The sequence below is a fragment of the Galleria mellonella genome, unplaced genomic scaffold (assembly GCF_026898425.1).
Source record: "Galleria mellonella isolate WM207_F2 unplaced genomic scaffold, CSIRO_AGI_GalMel_v1 utg64, whole genome shotgun sequence".
NCBI classification, from domain to species: domain Eukaryota; kingdom Metazoa; phylum Arthropoda; class Insecta; order Lepidoptera; family Pyralidae; genus Galleria; species Galleria mellonella.
The window spans coordinates 2060723-2088297 of NW_026442133.1; the positions used below are offsets into that span (position 1 = coordinate 2060723).

Consider the following 27575-nt stretch of genomic DNA (forward strand, 5'->3'; position numbering starts at 1 on the left):
GGATCAAGATGTCATCATCATCATCATATCAGCCATTAACTGTCCACTGTTGAATATAAGTCCCCCTTGGAGGATTTCGCCAGTAGTTACCACGCTTGGCAAGCGGATTGGCTACCGCAGTTAGGCTTTGGAGATGTTTTAAGAGGGTTGCTGTTAATCATCCCTCGCCCTCCCTTAGTCGCCTCTTACGACACATACAGGAAAGGAAGGGGTGGCTTATTCTATGCCGAGACCACACGTGATGAAGATGTGTTTCCACATATTTAGTATTTTTATTGATTAGATGTTATTTGTTGATAGTACTTGATGATCTTAAATCGATAGATGGTTATAATGAGTGCCAATTGTTGAAATGTTAGGTTTTATATTCTTATCTTTATAGTTCTTGACAGATAACTTGAGCACTTACGAGTACTTTCGACGAGCAGGCGAGATTTTTTTATGAAGTAACGTTATGTTAACGGGGTCATCGTTCAAGTTATGTATGTATTTGTACATGCCGGGATCTACGATACGATAAGTCGGATCGCACGAGCTGTTTAATTTTTTATATGATACTTGCGGCTCATAATGGAAAATGGAGTATTTGTGTTATTATTTTTTTTATTTCTTAGCATATAAAATTATGTATAATATATAAGAGTATCTATATTGAGAATAAGATAAGATATTCTTTCTCGATTCATCTTTTTTCACAACTGATATACATATTTGAACTCATTCGCCGGAAATTGTTTATTTCGTTACGGCGACCAGGTGTCATCCAAGAGGATGTAAAGGAAAAGGCGGAGCCACCTGCCTACTGTGATGACTGGTTAATTTTAAATTCTTTAAAGCAACATTGATTTCTCAGATCCCTTTACAGAGCTCATGACGGATTTTATAATAAATAAATAACAAATATTATTTTTTAATATATCGACCATTACAATTTATTCACTTAAATCCGATCACGATGTTTTTTCAGTCAATCACAAACAATTTAATCATACCTAATATGGGAACGCAGATCCTGTTTAACAATGGTAATTAAACAGTTGATTATGACTTCAACCACACTTCATCGTCACAACATTCCGATATTACTATTGTTTCGCGGGAGAACGTAAATCTCACACATATTTCACCACGAAGTATAATCTCAACTCCTAAGCAACCATCAACTCCCATCCACCACTCCATCGTGGGCAGTAGCATCATGTTGCAGGGGATAGGGCGGAGGATTGCCACTAGATTGACAATCTTCGGAACTATATCGGTTTACTTTAGTTCTACAGATATTCGCATTTCAGGTTTGATTATACAGTAAAACTCAAATCGAAGTTCCTTTCAATAACTTGCCGAAGGATTTGGAGACTCATGTCTAAGTACATCTCTCTTATATTTAGTTATATAAATATACATAATGATTAAATAGCTCAAATATAAGCATTGTTGAAAACGTCAGTAACGATTGCGCCATAGTTGCGTTATAGAATGATAACTGATTGTCAGACTTCTTTTATCTTCACTTTATATAGATATAATATATACAGTTTATAGTATGGGTATAGAAAAGAATGTAAACTGTCAGATAATATCTAATCAACCATCACAAAGATTTGAGTGTTTTTGAGGAAATTAATCAGATCAATTTAAGAAACCGCACCTTTAAAAATAATTGATAAAGACTGAGCATACCTAAATAAACATTCAAAAAGTGGCTTGTCATGATAAGCGAAATGTTATATACTGGAACAATACTTGACAACATTTGTGTTCGCTTGTGACTCGTTGATTAATCATCCATATTTATTCTTACTCTAATTAATATTATAAATATGAAAGAATTAATAACATATCATCTATAATGGACGCTAATCTATACGACAATTTGACATTCTATCTCGGTATGAATTGCAGAGAACATTAATATTGTATCTAACCTCGGTTCTATATAAGGGAGATAGACATTTTAAATTAGATAAACATATCTAATTACAAGTTATCTGAATATTTATCAATAAAAAAAAAAACTAAAAAAAATTATAAGCATGAGTACACATATAATACATATATAAGCATGCATTCATGCATATGTACATAAAATATTCCACGTGTAATATTTTATGTACATATGCATTTTGATATATGATTAATCTTTTAATTAGTATTAAAAGATTTTTTATCAACCAGTAGAAAAACTACATTCAGATAAATAAATTAATACGTACATGAATAAATTTTTTTAACCGTATTACTTTTTCTATTTAATCGCTAATGAAATATACAATAGGTACATAAATTATACTTGATGATCGATAGAGGAAGACAGTTATTATTTGTCATACATAAAAATGTAAATTTTATTTTCTTTTCATTTTAAATCATGCTCACACTATTTCCAATTACATCAAAGATATTCTATAGAAAAATATAAATGTTCAAAAAATTGCGATCAGAACCTGTTTTGTGTTACTATGTGTAAGTGCAGTATTTCCTTCTTTTGCATTTAATATCTACGCCCCCACTGCGCGCCCACTAACATTTGGTACCGACCGTTTAATTGGCAGAAATCAATTCATCCATTTCCCTATTTAAAAGCAACTCAGTTATAGAAGTTTAGCATATATAAAATATTTTGATGATTGCACACGTAATGTTCTTTTCTGCAAATATACCATGTACAATCAGTCTTTTTCAAGAGGCCACTGCGTATTTACGAAATTATGTTACTGCAAGGTTATAAAACAACAAAGTCATATTTTCGTTATTGCTTCGTATATTTCCATGTACTATCATTAAATCTAAATATATAATCATATACCTGTCAGAAAAAAAACTTTCAACATGTATATCTTATTTTCAGTAGATAATACAATCTTTCATAACATAATATGTGACCAAAAATATACGTGTTACCACTACTTCTACTATTTATTATATATATAAATATTATATAGACAGTAATATTTTTTATATTTTTCTTGGGTTTCAGTAAACACTGAACTAGACTAGTATTAGCTTGTGTATTTCTGAAACTACATCAATTAAATAATTTCGCAATCTGTCCAGGTACAAGCGTTGGCGTTTCATTTTGTTTTCCAGCAGATGATATTTTAGATATGCATGTTTCGTATTGCCAAGAGACTGTCTTGTTGAATACTAAAATTTTTAAGTAGCGAGAACCATCAAATCAGATATATTTTTAATAGAGTTTAAATATGTAAGCAATGGTGTTGAACAATCTACTTAGTGGCGGAGTGTGGGATAAAAATCATACAATTGAAGTGACACAGCTGTAAGTACCGGAATCGTAAAAAGTTAATTAGATTTGGCAATATTACTTGGAGTGCAGCTTGTGGTATACATAATAATATTGCTCTGCAGGTGACTTTTTTATTCACCAACCTAGATTTTTTATGATACCTATTACAATTTGACTTACGCAATTCGTCACAGAATTACAGTATTTGTGAATAAAGAAATATATTTGACGACGGTAGAAAAGATAAAAATAGGTTTAAAATAAACAGAAGACAAAATAACAGGTGTCATCCTATCGAAATAGCTATAGTAAAGGCTCTTACACATAAACACGAAACGACGTCGCGTCGTGTTACGATGCAGCATCGTATCATGATGCGACGTCGTATCGTGAAAATGTACGATGAATAACGTAAATTCACGACACGATATCGCAACGTGCCACGACGCACGATACGACGCCGACGGTACCACACGGTCCATACGGAGGCGCGGGTTTTATTAGCTCGAGTTGAGTTTTTTAACGCCTGCACCAGATTAATTTATTTCTTTAAGATTTTTTACGAACTTTGTACAGGCGGCACAGTAATGCACCGTGAGTTTCTATGATATGATATCGTGCAGTCGTGGCACGTTACTCATCATAGATTTCTATGATACGACGTCGCATCGTGAAATGATGCTATTTTTGTGTAAGAGTCCTAAGAAGTCAAGGATGCAGTGTTTTAAAAATAAAGAATATAAAACGTTAATTTACGGTACAACTTATCTCGAATAATAAACAAGTATGGGACATCTTTGAAACGGGTTTCTGTGACACCTGTCGATAAACTACACGAATATTTTTTACAGTTTATACTTAACTAGTTTGTTCTGTTTAAGTATTTGTAATTTTATTATTTTTATGTCACTGTATTCTCAAGAAATGTATACATATTTAACTTCTTTTTTTTTAATAGAATGAGGTCACGACCAACCATATCTCAATAGTTTATAGTGACACCCGAAAAAGATAAATAATAAAAGAACACTTCATTTTAGTGATAACAGATGATATCCTGGATGACTCTTCTTGCATTGTAATCATGTTTATAGTGCATGCGTATAAATAGGACTATTTAGCTTGCATTATCCAAATGAAGGCAAAGATTTTGCCTTCCTTCTTCTACTTATGACTGTTCAGAACATAAATACTGCAATACTTAGAATGATAAAGCACATCTCGCTATCGTTGTTTCAACTCGGTATATCCTTCTGTCGTATGGGATCCAATTGATAACACAAGTAATTTTAGCAGATTGAACCAGATGGTAGCAATTCAGAAGTGGAGTTCCACTTCATAATTGCCACCATCTGGTTCACATCCACCAATTTGTTTGAAAGTAAATTTTTATTGCAATCTACAGATTTCATCAAGTTATTATGCTGCACTGTGTGCTAAATTTTAGCACGTTTTGAGGGTGGACCTTTGATGATCAAAGACAAAGTTTGTGCATTGTATGAAATGAAAAATGCATGTATCTATTAATTTACGTCTTCAATGCAACGTTTTACTAAAATAGTTCTCCTTAGTAGTATTGTGGGATTTTCCTGTTTCAATCAACCATGCTTAAACCATAAATAATTTTTGCCATCAAGCTACAATGAAACCATATAATAAGACAAGTGATGGATTTCTGAAGGATAAAGAGGCAGAGGACAACCAACGACAACCTGGTTATGAACCATCCGACAAAATCTGCTGACGATGAGTGTTTAACTCATAAGCAGACATGACCATGTCATTGTGCCAACCGAGATGACGCAAAACCGTGCTTCACGCCGAAACACGGTGGAAGTTAAGGTGTAATCTTTGTTACTAACCAATAAGCAAATTGCTATAATACAACTGTAATTTCTATAATAGATGCTAAAAGTTAATAAATTTAAGATAGGACGACGTCCGTCGGGTCATTACTTGAGAACAAATGGAGTGATCTGAATATTTCTTTTGTATGCTCTTTTCGTAATAATCCTTTTATAATTTTTATGGAAAGCAGAATAAAAACTTATTTGGGCAACAACGTTTGTCTCTGACTAGCATTATGCAGAATGAAACCGAAATATTTATCATACTTTTAAAAAATGTCCCAGAAGTAAACAATATTTACATTGTTGTACCCGTCTATATTGTAAAAAATTCAAGTCAAATACTAACTTTACAGTTTGGTTGTCAAGTTAGTATTTGGCTTAAAATTACCAATTAACAGTATGTGGCTTAAAATTTTAGTCGTTGTCATAGAAAGGTCTAACCTTCATCAATCACTTCATTAGGAAAATACCGAAAAGTATGAAAACAAGTAAATTACGTACCATATTTTAGGAAAAAAATCTTATTAGTACCGTCAGTAAATATGCTACTTTTTGTGATACATTAATTGTAACAACTAAACAATGAGTCAGCAATGTACTTAACTATAAACGGAATTAACTACTTTATTGTAAATATAACATTTCGTTCCTATGAAATAAATACAGTGATCGTAAGTATGGTATCAAAACTATTGTTTGTTTGTACAGAACATGAGTCGCTGTTGGTCTAATATGTATAATCTTTGTTTGTTTGGGTCGGTCGATACACCGAAGTATTTCTTTATCTCCTCCGCTTTGAATATGATAACTTATGTAAATATTATTGCACCATTCCAAACATAGTGTTATTCACGTCTTTGGATCGCAAACAGTAGTTGTAAGATCTTCCATAATAGACTCGAGCGTTTTTTTTTTAGTAGTAACTTCCTTCGTCTACATCGTCTGTAGTTTGAATACTATGCATCGACCAATAATATTAGTTAATTTGAATTTGTGATCTTAATTTAGCAATTTAGGACTTCCTTCAATCCATGAAATATTTATAATTTTTAATACAAAATATAATCGATCAGTATATCAATTTATACGTGCGTTATTTTACGTAATCTTTAAACAGTATTTTCAAATAAGACGTAGGTAGGTATCTTTTAAGTTTTATTTTTGTTGTATTAATAAGTTATTTATTAAATACAATATTGGTTGAATGACGTAATCGCGTATTCTGGTTTTACACCACAGTCATATGCATTATCATTTCAATTGCTTAATGCTTATCCCTTCACAATTTGCCTTGGAAACGTTCAGTCTGAGGCACGACTGACGTGCATTTACGTTTAGTTATGACAGGACAATGTCTACAACAAGGTTCAACATAGGTATAAGGGTGTTATTACACTATCAAATATTTCTTATACAACAATGTCTAAATAAATTTACCAAAGGAGTTAGTATCTTCAATCTTAGCAAATTATAATACAATATCATATACTTGAGAAACGATCTAATAAGATCACATTTCATTTCCATCCTGTATTTCGATAGCGTAATAACCACATAGTAAGTGTATTCATAAATCGGATGTGGAAAGCAAACCTGTGGTGCAAGTACCGTCGCAGCCTCCGTCGCCGCCGTTTTGCCGGTATTTGGGGAAACTAGGGCCAACCACGAATTCCTGCATGACGCCCTTTCTGGCGTTCCACCACACAATCCTCCATCAGTCACCGTCTCTCTTGATATTATGCTTTGAGCTGCAGCTGTACACTAGGGTCACACGATAGGGGCCCGGCGGTTCACTGGGCCGTATCCGACACACGCACACACTCTGTTGGTACCGCTCCCTACTCTACATATCGATACAGTCACACCATAGTTTCTTCAGGCGACATGACAACAGAATTTAATGTTTTGAAAACAATGCCAATGAAATTAAACTACACAAGGCAAATTAAACGACAGATTTACCGTTAATATTAAACTCGTTTAACACTTTGTGATAAACCAATCCAATTATATGTATCCTCAATTTCTTATAAATTGATAGTTGTTGTGTCCAATCAATGAAACCGACTATTCGAGATTCGACAACGGGCTTAGTAGCGAGATAAATTCACGTGACGGTCTGTATCTGTTGAACGCTTTTACAATACTGACTGAAGGCAGCTGTGCGGGACTGGGAAAAAAAGAGAAAGAACTATAAATTGACGTTTGGAGTCACAAGTCCGTAAACCGGCACATTTATCACACGCCAGAATGCTACTCTACACGTTTTGAAATAAAGTTCAAATTCATATAGCTAACAGTGTCATTAAAACACAGCTGAGTCAGTTTCCTAGAACGTTGTATGTGAAAATTCGAGACGGATGGAACAGTACCAACATTGAGAGTGACAGAGAGAGTGACACAGTCCGACTGACGGCGACGTAGACCGAACGTAGACCGACCGCCAAGGCCGGCTCACGTCACGTTTCGCGAAGACTAGACATGCCTCCAAATACCATTTACGTATACATGTGTACGACTATAGTTTATTGCACTTTGCTTATTGTTCACTAACCGTAGTACAAAGGAACAATTAATTCTTAAAAAAAAAAAAACATAAAAAAAAAACTGATTCCAAATAGGGAATTTTATCCAAAAGCATCTATTGCCTTTGTAGGAGATATTAAGATAAATGATGATAATATAATTATCAAATAAATATGGTATTCCAATTCCTGGTATAACTGGATTATAAATTATATTTAAATAATATCTTATATTTAATTTATATATAAATGGTACTATTGACAGTTTCAATATAATTGTTTATTATAAAGATCGTGTGGCGTCGGCATAGAATTGGCAACCCCTTCAATTCCCGAGAATGCCGTAAAAGGCGACTGAGGAAATTTATTAGTCAAGAGATGGGCAACAGCGTTCCTCTTAAAACATCGCCAAAATCTAACTACGGTTGCCAATTCGCCTGCCAAGCGCGGCAACTACTAACAAAATCCCCCAAGGGGGAGTCCTTTGTTCAGCAGTGTACAGTTAAGTATTATATTGATGATTTATTATATTATATTTCAGTGGAAATTGTCACTGATAAACATGTTAAGGCATTATTAATACGATTAAGAGAAACTAGTAGTAAATATGTTCGTATAACGAAATGCATAATTTTGTATAAATTCGCATAATTCTGTCGTATGTATGTAGAACAGTATGTCGGTTGCAGTGTGTCAATCTACAGACAGATATATTTGGTGTTTTCACTCGCAGCATCAGTCGCCACTGAAGCGTGACATGCAAACTGTATTGTAATTTCAAGCGACCGTACAATAGCATCTCTAAGAGAAATGTCTCCCCAAATTAAAGTTCAATGACGCCGTAAAAGTTGTTATGAAAGCATATATATTCTGAGGTTATATTTTCCTTAGTTGGTCGGTAATTGTGAATTTTAATAAATACAAAAGTTATTTGGCAGTATTAGATTCTTCAGAAATGCTATGATAAAATACCTTCAAGGTTTTGTAATATATAATAAATGATTATAAGCCTACTTTGTAGTATAAAAAATGGTTTAATACAATATCTAACGACTAAAGTTACCTTCATAATGAAAATAATAGCAAATAAAATGTAAAATTTCTAATGTGCTGATTTTTAGATAACCCCGAACGTACCTTACTACGTACGTCCTTTGTGGTATTAAACTGTCAGATACCTCGCACGTGGAGATTGTTACAATATACTCTGATACTGAGGTAGAGAATATATTCATGTATTGACAATACAGCTTTTGTTAAAGTATTCTAGGAATTTCTATAAAGCGCGGTAATAATGATTAAAATGATAAAACACAGATTCTATAAATTCACAGAAGAAAATAAACAAAGAGGTAACCGTACAGATAAGATTTATATTCACAAGGCATCCAATGACGTTTTAGATAGCAAAATAACAGAGGAAGCTGAAACATCAACTTTCTTGCTATTTTTAGTAGAATAAAAGAAACCGAAGTCTATACATATTTTTTCTTATCAACAAATTGACATGTCAGTTGGTCGTTAACAAAATAATAATAATAATCTTGTATAACAAATTTAGTTATAATAAATTAGCAAAGGAGAAAATATAATGGTATTGTCATTTAAATTTAATAATATGTATATTACAAGGAATGAGCTATGTAAAATAACAAATTAAATAATGATATTTATAATCAATAAGGATGTTATAAAAATAATATATGATTTGTCACAATTACTTTTAATACTCTATTAAGAAGATAATGATAATGCAAAACTATAAAATTTGTGCATGTATGTTAAGGAAAGAAAGAGATTCTCTTGATTTTATTACAATTTTAACTTACAGATTACAAATAGACGAGTATTATAAACAATTATTATTTGCAAAATGCCAATTATGTATTTGGAAACCTGTTTGGGAGTTAAGATACTGGTCGCGGAAATAATCAATACCAGTAGGTGAGGCAAGCGGGTGAACAACCCGAGCGTAGTTTGTATTCTTCTTCTTTCGAAAGTCTAGCCGGAATCTAGATTTCCGATTTTATGTTGACTATAATTGACGAAAATTGAATTGAATAATATGAAATAAAAATTAATTTCAAAATCAATTTGCTTGTATATTGATTGTGACTATTTTTAACGAGGGAAGTTTTCTCTATTCAACTGGTATATCCAACAGTAAAAGTTTTTTAGTATTTCATTACATTAATTAAAATTATATTTAATTGGGAATATTGTTTTCAACATAGTGGTAAACCTCACCAGTAGCAATTGCAAAATACTTTTATTTTCTTCGTACTTAAATAACACAAACGAATACATACAATTTTATCGCGCAATTAATTGCTCTATTACTTCTGCAAACAAAATCCCTGATATGGTATCTTTAGAAATTAGTACCGTATTTTAATGGTAATAGAAAACAAAATATAAAATCTAATCAAAGGTACGTAAAACACGATTTTTATTGACACGCCGTGGCGCCCGATGGCTACTTTCTTTTCGCTCAGGCAGAGGTGACTCGTCCAGTTTGTTAACATATTGTAAATGTCAATGAATGCCGTCCGACCGGTCGATGGAAAAAAAGAATCAGTCAAGCCACAATCAACTTCTCCTAGTTAGGGTTCCTTACTATGTAAATATCGTCATAATCATAATAGAATACTGACGGATATGTATATTTAATATTTAACAGATCCGTCAGCATTCTACGACTATGACGATATGATCACTAAATAACTATACTAGTGAATATATAAGACGATTACGAATTTAATACTTTAAAATTTTAATTAAAGAAAGATAATTGAAACTTTAATGGGTAGTCTGCTTCAAAGATTCTAATCACCTTATTCTGACTTTATTTTATGTAATTTTAGATTATTCTTAGTTTTTCAACGGAATTTTGTAAAAATCAGTTCAGTAATTTAGTCTTTAAATCAAAATAACTGGTTATGCCGCAATTGAAGTGGATTTTACCATATTGTAGAACACAATGTTAATCAATTTTATTATTAACTTATTATGACAACCGCTATAGCGCGGCGTCAAATTTATAAATAGAAAATCGATCACGTCACTTTAGTAAATTATCTGATGTAATTGAGAAAGAAGTCATGGAGTTAAAAAAATACAATAATTATTAAAGGATCTCAAACAATTTATTTAGAATTAAGAATATTGGACCTTTGACTACATAACCCTAAAATACAATTTACTATAATAGTTGCCTAGCGTTATTTTGAAAGCTGCACATTATACTTCACTTTTGCACATCTTGTCTACTTAACCTTTGAGAATAATTTTAATTGTCAGTAATGAATTCGTTAACAATAGCTAGTCATAAAGACACGTTTCGAAATTTCCGAATGCTAGGATAGATACTCAAATGCCTTAACTTAAGGCTCTAGCACGCGTTTGTGTTTTCTACGTGACGGGTGGAAGGCCAACGATGCAGCCGAGTAACTTTGATAAACTTCTGACAAACAACTAATTTGTACTCATAAATATTTGAGACTCGACAGAGTACCTTCGACAGTTACAAGCAGCATATTTTAAAATATACACAGTATAGAATATTTTTCATACCACAAAAAAATTTATGATATGGGCTTGGCCATACACAGCTAGTTTAAGTGACACAGTAAACTTTAAATGCGAGCAACATCATCTTGTCATCGTGAAATTATTCCAAGACGCGCTATATAAAGAATACTATGCTACAAAGAATTACAGCACACTTGTGTAAAGCAAAGATGCAGAAAGATCAGAGAAAGATGCATGAAGTTTAAGGATATTCACCATACACCACCTTATGGTACTATTTAATATTACAAATAGTTTCTGTTACTCTTTATTCATGTATTTTCCCTTAGGGATAAAAAGGAACCACAAAACACCATTTACTTATGCCTTGAGTAATGATATGTTTTTATACGATTGTATTATTACATTGATCGAAGTATCTCATGCTTGCTTAATTCCGGATACTCTTGATTTGATTTCTCAAAAGAATATTTTCAATAATGTACATATGTATAAAACATATATTGTGTTGCTATTGAAAAGCAATCCGAACGGCATATACATAACTCATAATATAAATAAAATAAAAAAGCAAATCGAAGATGGTTATGTGTTAATTTGCTCTATTTGATGATTATAAATTCCAAAACCATATTTCGTAACGATGGTACAAAAATGAATTGCATAAGTATGGTTTTATTTGCTCATATTTCTTTTGGATTCGGAATGTTAATTAGAATAAGTTGTAATTACATACTGACACATTTGGTGCATATAACTCGGACCGTGCATATATAAACGGATTCCACCAACCCACTTAAATGATGCGTGACGAGCATTTTAAAACAAGGCGCTTGGTTTATTCGCATCTTAGAAAGGAGTGTTGCATGACTGCGCGCACGTTCGCGAGATATAATTTTGTAAAATAATTTAAATCCCGCTAAGTGTGCAGTAGAATGGTCTAGGCACGATAGGAATTCAATCAAACCGCAGTGTATCAATCACATCGCATGGCAGTGTGCACCGACACCATTACCATTCTAATGGAGTCAATGAGCAGAATTGACAATGCTGTACACAAACGGCGGGCGAGTGACCCCACGTACCTAACGATGTGGCGATGCACACGACGCACGACGAGTTTATTTGTGATGCAAAACTGCGAACATCCTATCGTCACGAAGCTATTGCTTACCGTGAGAGTTTCGTAATACAAATATTTTAAAACAAGTATGGTTTTTACACAAAGTCCTATTAGTGCGAGAAGGAAAATTCGAAACAAAATCCTATAAACTCATAGTTAATGTAATAGTAAACTTTTATGATATTTATGCTACTGTTGTCCCTATAAATGTTAATAACATTATGGATAAATTACTCGTATTGCCGATATAGTTATTATCAATTGTAACATTTTTATTTTTTGTATATATCTTACTATAGATAAAAAAATTATGTAAAACTAAGAGCTTGTATTAGGGGTTAGTGATGATATAATCGTTATTGATAGTTTATTATTATTATATTCAAGGTACACATAATATGCAAAATGAATAATACCAAGGAAGTCAATAGATTTAAATAACACATCACGATTCAACATTCACACTTCACGCTCGCCGACATCATCCATAATGTAGCAAAGTTCCTGCGAGGACGTTTAAAGCGTTGTTTAGCTACTTTTACTATCCTTATAGTTTGTAATGGGACAAAATTAAACGATCCTCAGAATTATGACTTTGATGCACAACATTGTTTATTAACGAGTGCCAGACCAGACCGCGGGCTCTTTGAATAAAAACAGGAAACGAGCTAATAAAATGAAACACACGGGTGCTTTACCTCGAGGGTGTAAACTGTTTATGTAAAGATATTTGTACTTAAGATATATAAAGTAGACATTGCAAGATTCATATTTATTAATTTTTCTCTACTGAAATAAATTATCAAATCATTGTACTGCAGTAAGCAAAGCGTGGAGCATGGAGGATTTAGGATTAGGATTTTTTATTTCCTAAATTAAAAAGTATATAATTGTATATTCTAGGATTAGCAAATAACACTAAAAAATTACACATGTCACATTATTTTCAGTACCCACAGCTTTAGCATGTTATATTCCCATTGACTATTAGTGTCATCTAATTTAATAACATCAAATAACATTAAAATAGTCAATTTCGGATAAAGTGCTCTTCCTAAAATGAAATCAAACGGTACGTGAACTTTTATACGTATTCTTTAACAATTTACGTTGTTATTGGCGAACCTCCCTATTACCTTCATACTTTGACGTAAACCGTCTTTAACAATTTCTTGTATCACTTTTTAGCGTCATTAAAGTTCACTAAATATTACAAAGAAAATCGATCACCTACATTATGCAAGTTTACTTAGTAATTATATCACTATTAACAAATAAAAGCATAATCATTGCCTCTGATAATTAGAAGCAACTATACCTTTTCGATCATCGACAATGACAGTATAATAACTAGTCGAGGAAGTAATCATATGATTCTGTAACATTCTTACGATTAGTAAGACAAATTTATTTGGATCTATATTAATTTCATAGTAGAATGATTGACTGACTATAAGCGGTGACGTAATGTAATTATTTACAAAGTTTGATTAGTTTAAATGTAATAGCGATGACAGATCGAATTGATGTAGGCTGAATAGTTATTAATCAAAATTATTCCCATTTTGTGTTGTGTTAACAAAGAACCATAATATGGATAAGTATGATCGGATTATATCACCGACAGTATATCAATTAAGTATTGTGTAATTTAGAACAGAAATTTAATGAGAACAGAACAACAGAAGCGGCGCATCTTTTGTGGAATTAGAATCGTCACGTTATGCTCGTTTGCGTAACATGAGGTACAAGTGTGAGAATTGTTTTTAAAGTTTTACAGTGTGCACATTTTTTGCAGCAGGTGTGAGAAAAGAGTTAAACATGCAGACAACAGGCCCGTTGCACAATAATATAGATGCAATACAGTTTCATGCGTCATTAACACGAGTAAATATTGACACAATTGCAAATGATTATTTCGTCACGAAACAAAAAGGTAACAGGCGTTGAATGCTTTCTGTCTAGGAACCCCACAACGTTCACAGTTGGCGTGCAATCTGTATCTAGGTGTTGTTGATGAGATTTTAACGCAGCGTGGAGATGTTAAATAATGCACTGAATGAATTATTCAGAGCGAGGTAACGACAACTGTTCGCTGTTCGCACAGTTTGCCGGCTAATGTTTAACATGATTAAACAGGAGATATAAAGATGGCACGACGGTGCCTACATACGTACGATGCAACAGCATACCGGACTTGAGGGTAATAGATACATATATTTCTCTACTCTTATCAAGATTCTAATTTTATATTATATGTATATGAATATATTTATCGTGAAATTTGTTGAGAAGAGGAAACGATTGACATCACGGAATTTTTACTATTAGGTACTTGATTGACTATAGACAAAAAACTATGAATATCCCAGAATATCTGACGATATTAAGTAATATGCTTCCAAACCTAGTTATTTTACTGCCATATCTCACTTTTGAAACCGAAACGCAGCAATACAAACTAGTTGACAATACAAGCACAAGTGAGACGCATGCATATTACTTTTGTACAAAGTCTCTCTCTAGTTAAGACTTGGATTACTTTTAGTCAGTGTATAATCTAATAAATAAAAAATAAAAATGGCATATTTAGGATTACAGAACATTGCCCCCTATGCTATCCGCCGATCCCTTAAGGTGCTGACATAAATTAACATATATTACTCTCCGTTTTGTTTTGTTTGATTATGTATATAAGATCAAATAATGGAGCTAATTCTGAACAATCATTCTATATCTTTAAAACTATATTTTCAATTCGATATTATAGTATATCGAAATCTTCACTAGCAGGAAGCAAATTTATTACAATTTTTATATTGCAATAGCAGTATGCGGATGTATTTAGAATTTAAGACCTAAAAGTAATTCTAACTAATAAGTTAGAATTACTTTTAAGCCTTAAATTCTAAATACATCCGCTAAACTATCAATTTAATATTTTAATTTGAGAGACAGATTTAGACGGGGTTATCAATTATTGTTAATTAAGTTCTAGTAAATTAATAATCAAGTAGTTTTGTCAGGTAACACATTAATTTAATATAATAACGTGGTAGCCTGTAACGGACGACATTACTGTACTTGTCCATCAGTGGACATTTGCACAGCGTTATGCTCCAGTTTCGAATAATTGCATTTACACTTGTTATGCGAAACGAAGCAATAAACTAACTTCATCGGTTGCAAGCTATTACCAAACGTCCAACACAAATTATCCATGAAAATCTACTACGTATTTCATATATTGTTATGTTTCGTATGACATGAAGTAATTATATTAATATAAAAATTTCAAATTGAAATGACCTTTATTCAAATGGACTTGTTTACAAACACTTTTAAATCGTTATTTTTTAAATCTACTGCAGGATTCGATAAATTGTTATCTGTTGAGAAAAGCCCGCAATAAACTCATCAGTTCCTTTTTAAAATCTCTGTTAACATTATGTGTATTTATTTAAATGTACTGTGTTTAAAATTAAATGGTCGTTAGCGCGTCACTTCTCCTCAAAATTTTATCCTAATAATTATTAGGATATAATTTTTATATTCTATTAATATTTCTATATAAATTTGCGATAATGATTTAATACGAAAATTGATATTGTCTATTTTTATCAAGAAAAATTTTTAAGTATAAGAAGTCTGAAACCAGCGTGTATGAAATATTTAATTGTAAACATTCGTGTTGTTTACATATATTTTAAATACACTATGGGGATAAGTCCTGATGGTGTATTTAGAATAGAGTATAAGATTTTTTTTGCAAGTAAATAGTATCTACATACTTGCTTTTTTATTGGCGACGTTTTAAAAAGTTCCTATCGCATTATTTAAAATATATATGAAATAAATTATTAAAATTTATGAATCAAATGTGTTTAAGAGAAGCCTTTGGTTCTCTTTGCAAACCGTAGGGGGTCCGGTGTGAAGATAAGTGGATTTATGTAAGCCGTACTTATATGTAATCGATGAACTTCAAAAACACTTATCACTCTAAACTTTCACTAATGACTGTATGTTTACCGTATGCTTGACCTTAAGTCAAGTAGCGACAGTGAAAGAAATCTAACTAAATTTAATTCACATGAAAAGGTTTACTGGAAGAAATCTCTTATTAGAGATAAGATCGCCTTTGTACATTACGTTTAAAATTAATTGTTATTAACATTATGTTTGTGTGCAATAAAGAGTAAAGAATATATTATAATAGAAATGTATACATAGTAATAATAATAACTAATAATAATTTCTAAATACATTAAATGAATAACGCAACTCACGAGAAAAATCATAGCAATTTTATTGCATGGTAGCGAAGTGATTATGATTATCCAATTAATAAAGACCTATATCAGCTATATCTCTTAATTCAAATTGATTTTTAAAGTTGAGCCCAACTTAAGTATATACAAATTCTAAGGAGCTAATTATTTATTCGATTATAAAACTTCTTTAAAACCGTCCTGCTGTTGTCTCGTGATTACATCAATTTTATAACTGACTTAGGTTTCATGGCTTTTAAACTGACCTCCTTAACAAATAACTGTAACTACGGAAATAATAAAATTTTGCTCCGCAAAAAAAAAAAAAATCACTTCCATCGTGGTAAAATGAATTTAGAACTAAGATTATATCCATATGAATTTTGTCACTCCTGTGTTCTAATTCACGAGAGTTAACTCAATTGATGCAAAAAAAAAATTGGCGAAGATATCACATAACGTATACTCAAATAAAATAGGCAAATTGAGAATCTCCACAAATTTAAAATTGTCTGTATTAAAAATTACAAAACACCATTTTGTTAGTATCAAAATAAAGTATACTTCAAAATAAAAATGCACTGTGCAAGTGAGGCGATTTTCGGTCATTTTGGAAGCTTTGACGAAAGATTTAATAGTAGTAGCGATCATAGCTTGAAATAGAAATTTGTATAATAAAAAGTAAGCAATATTACTCTTGCTTTGAATGTCATTGGATACCAAGCTATTAGTATACAAGTTGAAATTGTAGCATGACATGGTATGTCAGGGTGTGGTGTATCGTTATACAGTGAGTAGATTAGCATCAATCATGTTTATGAGTACACTAGTGTGTTATTATATTATACGGTCTAATAGAATTAATTTCAACTTCAGTATTATGTTTAACTATCTAAAACAGAGTGTTGTGGTTTCTGACTTCGGTCGCTATTGATTCGAAACCTTAATTATTATTGATTCGAAATAATATGCTTAAACACAATTACTAAACAAAATTAAACCGTGACACAGCGATGGGTTCGCTCCCTGTAATGTTGAACTGTAATACGCTCTACTTTGGATCTACGTTCGTCACAAGTTCACAAATACCTCTGAGACTTGTGTGACGGGGACTACAGTCGAATGTGAATAAGCATTAATTTAATATAAATATAAATTTATTGAAAGTTCATTTACATATGTTACCTCATCTTTTCCCGTGGGTATCGTAAAAGGCGACTAGGGGAGCTATATTCAAGGGATGGGCATGGGATAGCAGCGTCCATTTTAAAACATCACCAAAACCTTACTGCGTTTACCAACCCGCTTGCCAAGGGCGGCAACTCTGCCAAGCCCCCCCCCCCCAATATGGGGGAGGAGTCCAGCAGTGGACAGTTAAACAGCTGATATGATGATGATGATATGTTCAATAACATCATATTTTCAAATCATGCACGTTTAAGAAGACTGCAAGGTCCCTTGTCTTCTAAGTAACCTTTAGTCTTTGACCAACAAAAAACATATAATTATAGATACGACGAAGCCATCATAAAACTTGAACATCGCGTGATATTTGAGCAATTATTGTACCCTTTTACTATTTGCAGCTATGATGGATAAACTGTCGTCCGTTTAGAGAAAAACAGGAGGTTAACAGTAAAATACAAAACCTATAACTGATTGGACTATAATCATTAATCTTTGTGTTATAAACGTGAAAATGAATTTGTTTATTTATTATTATAATTCATAATAAAAAAGCTATAAATGTTGTGACAAAATCAATATAATCACACAAAACAGTAAATGTCGATTGTAAAATTTTTTTATGTAACTTGTAACGGCAATAAAACTGATAACCTATCTGATGGAAATTGGTAATTTTGATCTATAGACACAGAATTATAAAAATTGCCTTAGAATTTTCTAAAGCTATCGCATAATATACCAAAATTCAAGCATATTATAAACTTCCTTTTTAATAAAAGATTCGCATATTTATTCGTTCCGAACTATCAACGAAGTGATAATTCTCGGAAAGTTGAAAGCAGCCCGTGCCTCGCAGCAAAAGTGGCAACCACTAGATAATCAATACTTGAAGAAAACAGTCGTAGCAGGTTATCTGATGGCAATGTGAATTATGGCGCATCGGTGCCTGCCGGAGACGTCACCACCCACGGAATATTACGATATTTTCGTGTTGCCAACACGAATATACTCATAAAAAGATATGTGGCCAATTGCAATATTTTGTATTTCGAATTTATACTTTAACAGCATTTAACTGTGTGGGCGACACTGAAATTATAAGGTACTGCTCAGAATAAGAGGATAATTAAAAAAAAAAAAATATATATATATATATATATATTCAATTCTATTTATTTATTGCATTTTACAATATTATTATATAAGATGAAGAGATATAATATTAATTTATTACAAATGTGACTTTTTATCCCAATTGAAACAGACATAGTTGCAGCTTATTTTTTATTCCTTTTTTTTTAATATATATATATATATATAATATATAATATATATATGTAATACTACTTGTAATATAAGCTGCAACTATGTCTGTTTCAATTGGGATAAAAAGTAGCTTATTAGTTGCTCTGAGATGGCCTATCTGTGTACCCAATTTTCAAATTAATATTATATCTCTTCATCTTATATAATAATATTGTAAAATGCAATAAATAAATAGAATTGAATTGAAATAAGGATGATTTAAATATATTTCCAATCACATTATAATAACTTTTAAAAAACTAGTAACTAACTATTTGTAGTTAACATAATTCTATGTCTAACTAAAAATAAATATAAAAAAAAAAATCTTACATAATAATCAAAATAGCCAATCGCCGCCGACAAATCATAATAAAGGTAAGCTATGGATAGATCTTGTCGTTGGGAGCATTTTTATAAAATTGGATTATCATTTGTTTTTCTTTCCGTTTAAAAATGCGCGACCATTGTTTTCTATCTACGATTTTTACTATACCCGGTCTAAAAAGAAAGCTGCTAAAATGTTCAATTAGTATGAGTGATGAAGCTCCATATCCTAAGTGATATTATACTCGTATGTGGACGTCATCACCCGCATGTCGGAACATATCACTTGAAAGCGATAAATAACACTAATATTGGTATTAACTACATAATCAAATCGCATAACAACAATATACGACATCAATTTTGTACTACATTATGAATTAGCATTAAACATATGTAAAAACAGTTATGAAATATGTGTAAAAAGGTTTTTTAAGTCACAAATGCGTATAACCTTCATTACCTAATTCAACACACGAGTCGAGTTCACTTTTTCATCTTGCATTAGATGGAATGCATTGGAAATTTATATACTTAGTATTATCTTAAATATATATTCTTCGTTTATTGAGGTTCGTTATATTGAGTTATGAGTATACATTCGGAACTCAGTATAACGAACCAATTGGTTTAAGTTACAAAATTATTTTTCTACTCAAAAAACAAACGATTAATTCGTTTATATGCTAAAAACTTGAGCATTTGTCTATGCCAACAGGAACCCCTGAATTATCGCATACATAATAAAAAATGTGCCCTGCCTATGTGTATAAATGCAGGTAAAAATATAACTTATTGAAGATTTTCAAATTGTTCTTATCGTTTGTGGCTAATATATATATATTTGTATTTCATAGGATTTACTCCCGTTGCTTCCATAGTATTTTGTGGCGATTGAAATTGTTGGTTTGTATATAAACAAATGATTACTTGTTGCCAAACAAAATCTAGATATAGACACATAGTTCTGCATTTTAAATTCTAGTATTTCCAATCTAATGTGTAAACAAAACCTTGTTACGTGCGTTTTGCCCTGACAGCAATTTTATTTTTTATTACGTAGCAAAAAGTACTAGTTTTCTGTTCCCATGTACAGCATGTACTTATTAGTCATCGACTGCTTCCAATACTACCAGCTCAATAATTATAGGTCAAACAACTTTGAAAGAGCATGGTAATTGCTTCCTTATAATGTAGCTAAGGTATCGTTCCATTGTTGACTTTTTCTATTGGAGCACGTGCGAATAGGTTCTGAGGCCTCGGGCCGAGGACGAAGCTGGCACTCGACCGTGAAGCCACAATGTTTGCCCTTCCAAAACACTATCTTACATACTTCTTTGTACTTATTGCCATGACTGGACTAAAGTATAAAACTCGTTCCTACAAAAGGTATTAAAAGTTAAAATAAGTATTAAGGTGAATTAAAACCAATAGAGCGAATAATTCTTGTGCTTCCCTGGTCCAATTTTTATCTAGTTGAACATCCAATATTAGTTTAACATTAATAGCTGAATTGCATTCATGGATTATTTTTCATACACTATTTTTCTTACGTTGATCAGTCTTTATTTTTTATTATTAGGAATGTAAACCATCAGATAGTCCATCTGATAGAATACAGTAACATGAGAGGTGTTGCTTATGTGTCACGTCTTTTGAAATGCCCCATATTATATTGTAAGGGGAAAACTGAAAACGGGAGTTTGTTCTTAAGTCGAACTCCATTCCTACTTTAATACTGCACTGCATTTTATCAAAATAACACCATTGCCGTTTTGGTATGAAACAATAAAACATTACAACATGCCATCTATTTTCAAAGACGTGACAAGTGATATTTTATTTGTCTGATTTATCTACGTCGTTGCAGAAATACATAGATGCAATAAGTTCAGTAAATCAATTTGTTAATTAAAAAAATACCACAGACTTTATACACTAATTCTAAGAATGTTCTTGAAGAATGAGGATAATTTGCCTATCTATTATTTTCAGTCAGACTAAAAGCTTAGCGTGCAAAAACTGGGTGTATCACTATTGAATATTATTAAGGTTGACGGTCAAAAACTAGTCTGTCGTGCCTTAGGGCATATACAGGCGTCAAATCATGCATAGACAAAAATATTGATACAGTCGTCTGAAGCGATACGTCCATCCGGCATTTCACTTTCTTTCGTTCCGTAGCAATAGGATGGGCGTGACAAACGCCCGCGGCCTCCGTCTTTACCGACGGCTTGTCGATTGCATACTTTCCCTGTTTTTATGGGAATCTTGCGGGGCGTCAGTGATATAACAATACCGTGAAAGCAAATACAATACAGCTTTAGTTAAAATATATGAGCACTTTATGATCACACATCTATATATAAACTTTCGAAAAGGATAGATTTGTCTCACTCGATTAGATAAAACGACCATGAACTACCATCGCGTACAATGGAATTTTCAAAACCGCATCTAGCGAGGCGTTATTGTCTCCTATTTTATTCGAGTTCAGCTCCCGAGCCCGAACAATGATTTGCGTAAGCTGTAGGTGCTGTAATGACATTATTGTCAGTCACAATAACTTCACAAGCTACAACATATAAGAAACTGCTTGCGAAAGAAATAAATTTGAATTACTATAATAATATGTGCAGATAAGCTAGCTAAGCTATAATTATAAAGGAGTAACAGATAAACATTTGAGACATTTAAAATAAACGTGTAGCTTGATATAAATCTCAGGTAGGTCAACTTTGATATTGTTAGATCTTACTGTTCATGATATGATAGCATATTAAACAAAATAGAATAAAAAATAACTTAAATAATAGAAAAGAAAAAAAAATATTTATAATCATATTACAATTTAACAAAATTAAAAGCTTACATCATTTAAACCTATGTTAGATTCTTCTTTGTGAAGAGTCGATAAGTTAATAAAAAAATAACATAGAGAAAACTAAAAATATATATATTTGCTAGTTCTTCCATATCTATTAAGGTGACATTAAAAACGAAGATTACGGACCTGCCCGTTAAAAATTATATTACCTAATTACAGTAGACTACGAACGTTTGAAACTCAAAATAACCTCAAGTAATACTGTATAAATCCTTTTTGGTAGATATATACATGCACATAAAGAATTTAATTCATCTGTAAAGTATTTTACAGTGTTGTTATTAAAAACAGGCAGCCTACACGAACAATACCGTATAATATATTTAAAACAAAACAACGCAATGACTACATGCCATTTACGGTTCGGATATAAAAAATATAAGCTAATTCTTTTTGTACAAAACTATTTACAACTTAAAAATCTTTGTATGAAGCTTAAACACTATAGACTTGACTTTCATTAACAATGACGTGTTGCCTACACAGTTTAATCAGCAAGGATGAACATAAATCATTCTGACAGTGCTTTCAAGAATTACACCTAAGCTTCGACCTTATCTGTGGAGTGGGTGTTCGTTTGGTATTAGCATTGACATACATTGCGTTTGCAATTGCAGTGACATTCTTGCCATTTCGACTGAGAGAACAATTATAATGTGGATTACGAAAATATGAGATTTGTCTCGTGATTATTATCAGTAAGACAACGCGAACTTATCTATATGAACTGTGAGCCATTTTGTATTGTTACTTCACATACGCACAGTTCATAAGCTCTGTGTATTCTAATTAATTGGATTATATGTCTTTAATGATATAAATAAATATATAGCTTGCAATTGCAAGCCATATATTTATTTTCTTCTTATCGTGTTTTCTCTTTACACATAATTATGTGTGAAAAGAAAACATAAATTTTCTATTACTTGGTAAAAGATTTTTTTTTTCAGGTAATGCAATATTAAGCAATAATTTGCATTAAGTTGAAATGCATGTGAACACTTTTACATCTATGCTATCGACTATTTAACCATTCAAGACATATATAACTATTAGATATATATATATACAAATGAACATAAACACAATACAAAAGTGTATAACCAGTGCAATATTGAAACAGCTTGTGATTCTGACGTCAGTGGGTAGACGTAGGTAGTGCGTGTGCAATTACACATGAAATACGCATAAGTGTACATCAAATACGATACTACAATCAGTCTAAAATATTATCAAATACCTATGTATTTGATATATACGTTTCTATAAATGTACGAACTTTTGTAAAGAGTTCCTTACACATGACATTATTATTTTTTATAATATAATATATTACAAATTAATTACAACCTTTTTATTCATTATAACATCATTTGACAATGTTCTAAAATTGATTTGCATTAGATTTTATCTTAACATATAAACTATTAAATGAGCGTTTAGACTAATACTTCAATTAGGATTTCATTTTGCTTTATAGACCAATATTCGAGAGACACAAAGAGTGTATTAAAATTATGTTTGTACATATCAAGTATCTTGTTATTAGAACACTGCATTGTATTTGTTATTTTTACTTTGAAAACAGTTTACTCACAAATGTGAAAATTTTTCTATCATTCAATAATGCAAAATAATTTTCATATTTTATTAATAGGTACTTTTTTCCAAGAGTTTTCAAGAAGCCATATAAACAAACCCGAATCATTTATAAGACATTTAATATAACGAATTATATAATAGACATAGTCGATTATATTACATAGGTTAAATTTTATATAAATTATAACAAACCGTGTAAAAGCAAAACAAAAAAAACAACAAACTTGCATTTTAACACAGCATCTCCTTGAATAATAAAAATTCAAGTTTTTGAAAAATTCTTCGGGAACGAAAGAAATTGAGTGGCGCGTGATGCAAATTGACGAAGTTTCTTTCTAGCACACAATTAATGCATATATTCATTATAACTGTATCCGATTATACCTACATGGTACTATAGGTCAAGATTTTAACGTTCATTATAAACAAGGTTGCCCACTAAATCCAATGTTAAGAGTTCCATATTAAAAATTACCTAATAAATGTACAATTCAGATGCAAAATAGACATATTCTTTGACGTAACTATACATACATTAGACTACCTACACATCTAAGACTTAGATGTGTAGGTAAACGTCCGTTTTTGTCTAAACGCAAAGACACGTAACATTAACATCATCTTAATAAAAATAAACACCTTAATCCCATAACTGTAGTGATTGGTGTCGGAGAAATATTTTTATTAGGGATGAGTTAATGGTACAGTATTGATATCTATATATTGAGTTTATTTATTTATTTATTTATTTTTTCAAGTTACATCAACAGTGTAAATACAGACATTAATTTTAATTGATATACAGGGCTTGCATCTTGCATTTACACCAATTACAGATGTACACAACATTTTCTTAAGTCATCATTACATATTAACAAAACTGACACTAACAAAACAATAAAAAAACATACAAGTAACAAACATAAGAATACTTAAAATATATAATTATTAAAATTATGGTTTCCTCTAGACATTGATCACGAAAAAAAAGATCATCACACCACCATACCAGTCGGATATCTACGTTAATTTGGATTGAGTGCTACATTTCAATACTGTATATTAGTTAACCAATATAGATATATTAACTACAATATACAAATATTATGTATTAGTCAACACTAGTTTTTACCTCCTCACAAAACTCATACGAATGAAGTTGTAGGCAAAAACTAGTATACCATAATACGTAATAGACATAATATAATCGTGTAATAATATAATTTTTCGCATTTATATTATGTCAAATGCTTTCTGAAATAAATGCATGTGATATACAGAGACAGCCACAAGTGACATCTCATAAGTTCCGTCATTTCCTTTTGTGTGCGAAACCCCAATGAATGAAGAGTTATATGTATATATATTTATAAAATGTCACAGGTGTGATCAACACAATTGTCACACGGTCACATAACAATAGTGAGTGGAGACGTACTAATTTGGCTATTGTACAAAGAGACACGCGTTTTTGCAAAGAGAAATTCGACAATGCACTTATAAAGAAAGTTTTTGTGAACTCGACTTAACGTCGTTAAACAAACGAGTTTTCACACTCATCTATACATGTATTACAGTGGTAGATATTGTTTCGCAGATTGTAAACGTTTACTTTCAAGCAGTCCTGAACATGACATCCGCGTACTAGACAACGTTATGACAGTCCTGTCCAACAATGTTCAAACCAGACAAGTAAATTTTGTTGCGTAAAAAAACAAAGACAAAACAAAGCATACCGATGAGAGATAACGTGACTCGTAGACACATCGATAGAAAACATTTAAATTTAGAACACGATGTGTCAAAAATTAGATTTATTTCGCAACAAACAGTATTTGCTCTGCAAGGAAAAACGACAGCTTTACAATTTACATTACATTTAATTTAGATCAATACACAAGTAAACCCTATCAATTATAAAATCATCAAAAGCGGTTCGTAAATGGCCACGAATTAAGAATCTCATACCTCAACATCTACATTTTGATTATTGAACAGATTGCAAAAAGGCAATTTTGGTAAATTTTAAGCCAATTTCAAAACTTATTTATCAATCAATATGGTTTGTCACCGAATCACATAATAATTTTCGCAAAATTAAAATCGATATTTTAATCTTATCTAGTTTAATTACAGTTGTATAGATACCGATTACGGTTGATACATAATTATTATAAACCGTAAGTATGCATTTTGCTACCAATTTCTGATAATTAGTTGATACATAAATAATTAACATATTTTAGATAAATAATGAAATAAGCAAAAAACGGTTGCAGCAGTTTTATTATTAATAATTTAATATTACTTATTAATATCAAAGCTTTTTAACATAAATGTCCAGTAGTGTAGTAGCCCCGATCTTTAAACTATGGTACAATTTGTCGTGAACTCATTATACTCTATTTAGATATATTTTCGCTTAACTCTATTTTTATGTAATCCTAATCCTACTATTATAAATGCGAAAGTTTGTGAATATGTTTGGGTAAATGTTTGTTATTCCTTCACGTAAAAACTATTGAACGAATTCGAATGAAATTTGGTACACATATGTGTACCAAATCTATATAGATTATATCCTAATTTAGCATATAGAATATTTTATTCAAGCGCACAAAGCCGCGGAATACAGCTAGTATTGTAAAAGAGAAAAATTGTAAAGATGTGTGTATATTTTGATATTTGTTGCTCCATTGCGAACAAACAACTGAAGGGATTTAAATTTTGTACACGGGTATATACCCGTAGGATATCGTAACTAAACCCTCTAAATTGACGGAGGCCTATATTCAGCAATGGACAATTAACGAGTTATATGATAACATCAAAAGTTAGCATAGGATTATTTCTATTCACGTGAGCAGAAAACAACTGGAACAACAAGTTCAGTAAATCTAGTCATGCCGAGCGTTATTTCTCACAATGATTTTAGTCGACAATTTATTCTGGTTACCCCTTTAAGAATTGCATATTTTTTTAATAACAAATAAAGATCAATTTATAGTGCACTCATGTAGACCTATCTCTCAATGGAATTTCTCCCAGCAAACTTATTTCTGCTAAAATCGGACAGCGATATAATTCTCTCGTATAAAAATACCAAATTATATGCACAAATTTAAATTACCGAAGCAATATCCGCATCAAATCGATTCCGATTCCTGACTGTTACATTATTCGGACGGATTAAATTCGAAACATGTATAATAACATCATACATAATATGCAAAATACTACACCGGAAGGCGAAGAAAGTGGCATGGTGACCCGGTTTTACACGTTTCAAGCGAGAGTAATTGGATATGTCTGGTGGACCCGGGCGAGTATGACTGACCTTTGGGCTACCGACCTACCGCACAGATATTTGCACGTAAGTTGTGACGTGATAAACATTTATTTATAATTAGAGACTCGGCAATCTCTATACATTGAAAATGATTAAGGAAATATTATTGAAATGAGAAAAACAATAAACATAAAAATTATTGCGGAAGGCTTCAAAATTTTTCTATATTGTATTTTTCTATACTTTATACTTCAAATGTAAAAGTGGTACGATTTAAAATTCCCCAAGGATCACAGTTGAAAATTTATAATGCAATAAATGCGTTTATTATATTCGGAACCTTATTTTCATTTATCGGCAAGAGTTTATTTAATTAATGTTTTTTAAAAAATGCGTAAAAAGATAATTGTAAATACTCTGAAGGGGTACTTTC

The 27575-nt window shown here is 31.5% G+C and overlaps 1 protein-coding gene and 1 long non-coding RNA gene across 3 annotated transcripts in view; one reads left to right on the top strand and one right to left on the bottom strand.

The window, feature by feature from the left end:
- The window catches only part of LOC113512561 (nucleolar and coiled-body phosphoprotein 1), a 102617-nt gene that overhangs the window by 57288 nt on the left and 17754 nt on the right, over positions 1 to 27575 (bottom strand). The window contains exon 1 of one of the 2 annotated variants that reach the window (XM_031906906.2): positions 6691 to 7252. The exons of the other annotated variant lie outside the window; for it this stretch is intronic. The gene's annotated coding sequence lies outside the window, so the exon portion shown is untranslated. Of the gene's footprint in view, positions 1 to 6690; positions 7253 to 27575 lie in introns of those variants that run through there. 2 annotated transcript variants of the gene reach the window in all.
- Positions 1790 to 15067, top strand: LOC128201886 (uncharacterized). The gene is made up of 6 exons (XR_008253494.1): positions 1790 to 1889; positions 3055 to 3280; positions 4653 to 5089; positions 7914 to 8123; positions 14078 to 14163; positions 14242 to 15067. It is a non-coding gene; the product is annotated as an uncharacterized LOC128201886 (long non-coding RNA).